The sequence below is a fragment of the Salvelinus namaycush genome, chromosome 8 (genome assembly GCF_016432855.1).
Source record: "Salvelinus namaycush isolate Seneca chromosome 8, SaNama_1.0, whole genome shotgun sequence".
In the NCBI taxonomy this organism is placed as follows: Eukaryota; Metazoa; Chordata; class Actinopteri; order Salmoniformes; family Salmonidae; genus Salvelinus; species Salvelinus namaycush.
In genome coordinates this window covers 8,102,131-8,109,438 of record NC_052314.1, presented here as the reverse complement: position 1 = coordinate 8,109,438, position 7,308 = coordinate 8,102,131, and the positions used below count along the sequence as shown (strand labels likewise).

Below are 7,308 nucleotides of genomic sequence, written 5' to 3'. Positions count from 1 at the left end.
TCCTTGATCAATGATTTAAAAACACCAATCAGGACAAGTTCTTCCAGTTTAAAAGTATTTTGTAAGGCGTTTAAAGCCGAGTACATAAAAGCCCTTTTACTAAATTAAGTTTGGACATTTGGAACAGTTAGCAGGATAAAGTCCAGCGAACGAAGAGAGTACCCACCACATTTCTGAACAATAAAATAGCCCAATTAAAATGGTAGTAAACCCAAAATGGCTTTGTAAATAAAAGTATATCAGTGACTGAGTCTACGATTGACTAGAGAAGGCCAGCCAACCCTGGTATAGGGGGTGGTTTCATTCTATGGAGTACTAGTGGTCTTCATGACATTGTGCATGTTGGAGATCAACTCCATTGTAATCAACTGAGCAGAATCAATCATCTACAAATCACCTTTCATCCCAAGTAATGACTCACTAAGTGATCCAGATCAGTAATGCAGTGCTTTGCCTTTCTCAATCTGACCCCCAAAAACACACTCATCCCTGTTTAACACTATAGAGTCAAGCAGGGCCAAACTGGGCCGGTCTGGTTATGCATTCACCATAGTTCTGGAACCATCCTTGAAAGGACAATGTGAAAAGAAAATATCACAATGTATGTTAAGGGGATTAGCAAAGTTTGTAAAAAAAAATGTTTTATCCATATCTCTAAATGTCATAATTTCCCCCATTTGTTTGGGATTGAGACCTGCAGTCATCTTGATTTCAGACTACTTTTGAGATATTGACAAACTTCATCTGTTCCTGACTCTGGATAGTTGATTAAAAAGACCATCAATTTCCGATGATATTAATGTCGTATTCTGAACATTACTGTTATACTGAGCTATCTCCTGTTTTTATTGTTTGGTCAATAGCACCACCTGTTGGACAGGTTTAATGTTGCTTGACTGAGCAGTATGGGAGGACGAAAGATGCCAAACTCAGGGCCGGTTTCCCGGACATCTCCATTGGACATACTTTGTAGTTTAGGACTAGGCTTAATCTGTGTCCGTCCCATATAGTTCAGTTAGCAAGTAAGTGATACTACCTGTTCCATATAGTTTAGTTAGTTAGTTAGTTAGTTAGTGATACTACCTGTTCCATGCCACTGAGGAAAACTACATAGAGACAGAGAACCAATTGAGAAAACATATATATGGTTTTGAATGCCAACCAATATACATCAACACCAAACATCATGATGATGTGAATGTACAAGAATAAAACATTGCATTTGATAAAATATGAATACATTGCAATTTTACGAATTACATCACAGAAGATCAAATTATTCAGAAAAAAAATATTATATATAAAAACAGAGTGGAATGAATCATAACCAGTGGCGACCCGCAATCCGGGGCAGGTGGAGCAGAGACCAATATTTTTTTTTTGGGGGGGGGGGGGCTTTTTTAATTTTGGCATTATTACGTGTCACATATCAGTTTGCAAACAATGTAAAAAAAAATATAGATCACTGAGTTAATAAAGCTGCACACAAACATGGTATATTTTTTGTTTTCTTGAGTATTGCAGCTCCAAATTCCAGGTGTTTCAGCCCAGCTCCGTGCTTTCTGTGGTGGTGGGGCAAGCCAGCAGAAAATACAGAGCGTCCTAGCTTGCTCATTAATGTCATAATCGAAATTACGGATTGCCTCTTATTCGCTCGTCGTTCCCTTATGCCATAGTTTGTACATCTCAATAGAAACCACATTTGTTTAAACAAGTCAGCCATATCGGCAATATTTTTTTTAAAGCAGTAAATAAGGCTGAATTAACTGTTTCGCTGCCAGATAAGGCTCCGCTGATAGGCAGGTGTAGCAGTGGTAAGGTGTTGGGACTGCTGTTGGGACAGCTTTATGTAGGCCCTAACAGTTTGTTGGCAGTGTTGGTCACCATTATAGTGCTATTAATGTCTTGTTTAGTCTGTGTTTTATTTTTTTTGCCCCACCAAGATTTACATGCTAAAATCGCCACTGATCATAACATCTGAGGACCATCAACAACAGCATGACTAGTATCTATGTTAACCCTACTACAGTTTAACCAGCTCAGCTATAGACTACACCAGCATGACTAGTATCTATGTGGACCCTACTACAGTTTAACCAGCTCAGCAGTACCATTATCACTATTGAGCCAAACCCCAGGATAGAGGGGCTGAGTGAATGTGGTCTGGACTCTGTGGAGGAGGGTCATTGTGTCAGAGACACTGTAGAAGGACAGAGTACCTGCCTTGTGATCCAGGTACACTCCTACTCTGGAGGACTGAGGGCCTGATACTTTAGTCACAACATTATTGTGTCTGAAACAATAACCACCACTATAGCACTGTAAACTCCAGGACTTGTCATTCAATCCAAACGCATTACCTCTCCCTGTTCTGCTGATGTCTTTATATGAGACTGCTATAATAACCCACCGTCCACTCCACTCCACCTCCCAGTAACAGCGTCCAGACAGACCCTCTCTACACAGCACCATCAAGTCGTTTGTGAATCTGTCTGGATGTTCAGGATATGGTTGGACTTGGCCTGTATAAGTCACCTTTCTGTTCCCTTCAGACAGAGAGAGGTGTGTGTGTGTTGTGTTTGGGTCCAGTGTGAGCTGACAGGAATCTGGAAGAAGAGCAGAGCAGAGACCAATGAGGGGAGTTAGAACAATAAGTTAAGTCAGATACTGTATCTATTAGATACTGTATCTAATCTTTGATTAGATCACAGCAGAGATCAAATCAGAGAAATATGAGGAGTCAGATAGATACCCAGTCTTTGATTAGATCTACTATTGCTATATATATCTATCTATCTATATCTATATCTATATTTCTATATGGGTTGTGTGTAAGTAAAAAAAGACTGTTAGTTACTTCAAAATAAAGAGACTCACATTGTAAGAACTGTTCTCTGGTCTTGGGCTCTGGAGGCAGTACAACATCCACTATATTGACTACAGACACACAAACATGTTATCATCATACCATATTCCACATGTATATAACTAGTAGGGAACTTTCAATGGTCTAAAGTTGATGTTCTTATTATTTTCAACACACCTGTAGTGGAGATCTTGGTCCATTCTCCTTTAAGGAAGTCTTCTAGTTTCTCTCTCAGTTCAGACACAGACTTACTCACATCTCAAATGTACTGAAGAGGAAGGACAACGATGCTGGCTAAGTCTGAAGATACACTGATACTGGAGAGAGACTGATAACTCTGGAGAGGGAGAGAGAGAGACACACACACACAGAACAGAATGATTGAAAAGTTTCACAATAAGTTAATTTTCATAGCACATGTAACAAGACAGTTTAGTTACCTGGAGGAAATGGATGTGATCCTCTGTGTGTGAGAGCTGCTCCAGCTCAGTGCTTCTCTTCCTCAGCTCAGCTATCTCCTGTTCCACTTGTTCCAGGAGTCCTTCAGCTTGACTCACTTGAGCCTTCTCTTGGGTTCTGATCAGCTCCTTCACCTCAGAGCGCCTTCTCTCAATGGAGCGGATCAGCTCAGTAAAGATCTTATCACTGTCCTCCACTGCTGCCTGTGCAGAGTGCTGTTAAGAGAGAGAGAGGCTCCATGTTAAGCAGTCTATTCTCTCTCTAACTGAAAACCCAGATATCACGTTGAGCCCCACTCTGGGGAACAGGCTTGGGGAGGTCTCTCTCTCAATTCAATTCAGGGCTTTATTGGCATGGGAAACATATGTTTGTTTACATTGCCAAAGCAAGTGAAATAGATAATAAACAAAAGTGAAAAAAAACAATACAACAAATGAACAGTAAATATTACACTCACAAAAGTTCCAAAATAATAAAGACACTTCAAATGTCATTATGTCTATATACAGTGTTGTAACGATGTGCAAATAGTTAAAGTACAAAAGGGAAAATAAATATGGGTTGTATTTACAATAGTGTTTGTTTTTCACTGGTTGCTCTTTTCTTGTGGCAACAGGTCACATATCTTGCTGCTGTGATGCACACTGTGGTATTTTACCAAATAGATATGGGAGTTTATCAAAATTGGATTGGTTTTCAAATTCTTTGTGGGTCTGTGTAATATGAGGGAAATATGTCTCTATGGTCAAACATTTGGCAGGAGGTTGGGAAGTGTATCTCAGTTTCCACCTCATTTTGTGGGCAGAGTGCACAAAGCCTTTCTCTTGAGAGCCAGGTCTGCCTACGGCGGCCTCTCTCAATAGCAAAGCTATGCTCACTGAGTCTCTACATAGTCAAAGCTTTCCTTAAGTTTGGGTCAGTCACCGTGGTCAGGTATTCTGCCATTGTGTACTCTCTGTTAAGGGACAAATAGCATTCTAGTTTGCTCAGTTATTTTGTTTGTTCATTCCAATGTGTCAAGTAATTATCTTTTTGTTTTCTCATGATTTGGTTGGGTCAAATTGTGTTGCTGTCCTGGGGCTCTGTGGGGTCTGTTTGTGAACAGAGCCCCAGGACCAGCTTGCTTAGAGGATTCTTCTCGAGGTTCATCTTTCTGTAGGTGATGGCTTTGTTATGGAAGGTTTGGGAATCGCTTCCTGTTAGGTGGTTCTAGAATTTAACGTCTCTTTTCTGGATTTTGATAATCATCGGGTATCGGCCTAATTCTGCTCTGCATGCAATATTTGGTGTTATACAATGTACACAGAGGATATTTTGGTTTTGTCCCATTTTGTGAATTATTGGTTGGTGAGCGGACACCAGACCTCACAACCATAAAGGACAATGGATTCTGTAACTGATTCAAGTATTTTTTGCCAGATCCTAATTGGTATGTCAAATTTTATGTTCCTTTTGATGGCATAGAAGGCCCTTCTTGCCTTGTGTCTCAGATCGTTCAAAGCTTTGTGGAAGTTACCTAGGGCGCTGATGTTTAGGCTGAGGTATGTTTGGTTTTTTGTGTGCTCTAGGGCAACGTTGTCTAGACAGAATTTGTATTTGTGCTCCTGGCAACTGGACCTTTTTTGGAACACCATTATTTTTGTCTAACTGAGATTTACTGTCAGGGCCCAGGTCTGACAGAATCTGTGCAGAAGATCTAGGTGCTGCGTAGGCCCTCCTTGTTTGGGGACAGAAGCAACCAGATCATCAGCAAATAGTAGATATTTGATTTCAGAATCTAGTAGGGTGAGGCCAAGGGCTGCAGACTGTTCTAGTGCCCTCGAGCAAATCTCGCTTTCTCACTCACTGGAGGAGAGAAGTAAAATGGTATGTCTCCTCTGGTCAACAAGACTCACCTTGAAAGACTCCACAGCCTGTTGGAGCTCCTTCAGCTCCTTCTCTCTCTCCTGGAATCTCTGCTGGACCTTCTGCTGACTCATCCCCAGCTGCCTCTGTGGAGAATCACTCTTCAATGAGCTATCAAGCTTTATTTGTCCAGTAGATCAATAGTATAGTAATGTGACATAGGGCCCATTGAGAGGAAGGTCTAAAATATTGATAGTCCCTTTCCAATATTATACTTATTTGTTGCTATGTGAATGATTACAGTTTTAAAGTAGACCTACATGTATCAAGGAGTTTAAGCTAAACATTACAATGGTGATACATTTGGAGCATCTAGGTTAAGAAAATCTATACCCTCAAGGTTTGTGTTCATATTTCTTCTGCCATGGATCGATTTCATTTGAATTCTCTCATATTCAAACAGCCTTAGTTCCTACTGTATTTTTTATTCTTTGTTTATCAGACAGTCACCAACAAGTTGTTCTGGTCTTACCTGTTTCTCAGTCCTCTCTGCTGCAGCTGACACTGTATCATGGCCTTTATGTTCATCCATTGTACACAGATAACAGATACACTGCTGATCGGTACGACAGTAAACCTCCAGAAGTTTGTCATGATGAGAGCAGATCTTCTCCTGTAGTTGTGCGGTGGCTTTGACCAACTTGTGCTTCTTGAAAGCAGGAGATTCATAGTGAGGTTGGAGGTGAGTCTCACAGTAAGAGGCTAGACATGCCAGACAGGACATGAGGGCTTTCTGCTTTCTGGTCCCAGTGCAGAAATCACACGCCACATCTATAGGTTCAGCATAGCACAGAGCAGGAGGGGGAGTAGCCTGGAGTCCTGTCTTCTTCAGTTTCTCCACCACCTCAGCCAACATGTTATTTTTCCTCAGAGTAGGCCTTGGAGTGAAGGTCTGTCTGCACTGAGGACAGCTATAGCCTTTCAGAACATCCTGATCCCAGCAGCCCTCAATACAGCTCCTACAGTAACTGTGTCCACAGGGGATGGTGATTGGTTCCTTCAGTAGATCCAGACAGACAGAACAACAGAACTGTTCCTGGTCCAGCAGAACTGCCTGCTGAGCCATTTGGACGGTTGTTCACTCTCACACAGACAGATGACACAGAGACTCAGATAAGTTTCGTTTTCTCAGAAGAGAGTTTGTGGGAGGGGGAGGGACTTCCTGGTTCTGCCAGAGGGGTGGGTTTAGAGGGAGGGAGAGAGAGAACTGCATGCAATGTCGAGAGAGCGTTTTGTTCCTAGTGCTGGGTTCTAACTTGAAATAATTTCAAATATCCTTATTCATGTTAACATATTAGAACTGGGTGTATGCAAATCTACTGAGTGAGAAAGGGGAGTGCAGAAAGTTTACATTCTGTCAGAACATTTTCTGGTTGAACCTCATGTATCCTATGGAGAGGAGAAGGGCAATGGTCTGGTTTCAGTCACTGATAAGGTAGGACAGCCGCGAGTTAGGAAGGAGTGAGGAATGTGGGCCGAGGTAAGGTCAGATATTGTGAGGAGGAACAGTCCTATGACATACACACATAGGAGGCAGGGCCATGACTACACCAATGAGAAGAAACAGTTAAGTTCATGCCTAGCAACAGAGATGTATTGGCTGTCTAGATGTGCAAGGACTTGACTCTGACCAGTAGAGGGTATAAATATATGTACTTGTGGAAACATGACCATGTCTTTGTCTTTTCAGCTGTTTGACCAAGTGGGTGAATAAGCTTGGTTTGAGCTTTTTCTAGTCATCCGTTTGAGTTTTTAACTCTGATTGTCAGAACCTAACAGTTGGCGTTGTCAGCATGATTCACCACGATTTATAGTCAAACTGGAGAGTCTGAGTCAGTGAAACAGGAGGCGGCACATAAAAAACAAGGTAGGTAAAGTTCCTAGACTGGAGTCGTAAGCTGAATACAAACTACCGGATACAGATCGGAAAAACCTGAGTTTATTCAGTAGGCTCACTGTAAATACTACCGGTAGACCTAGGGATTGGGGCCCCTAGAGGGCTTTAGCCACCAAAAGGTAAGCCTGAGCAGGGTAGTCCCTGCAGAGGGTAAGTCCGAGGGGGTAAATCCTGATTGGGT

General features: G+C 41.8%; 1 pseudogene; it reads right to left on the bottom strand.

Moving 5' to 3' along the window:
* Window positions 1–1,795: 1,795 nt before the first annotated feature.
* Window positions 1,796–6,311, bottom strand: LOC120052359 (annotated as a pseudogene).
* Window positions 6,312–7,308: the final 997 nt, after the last annotated feature.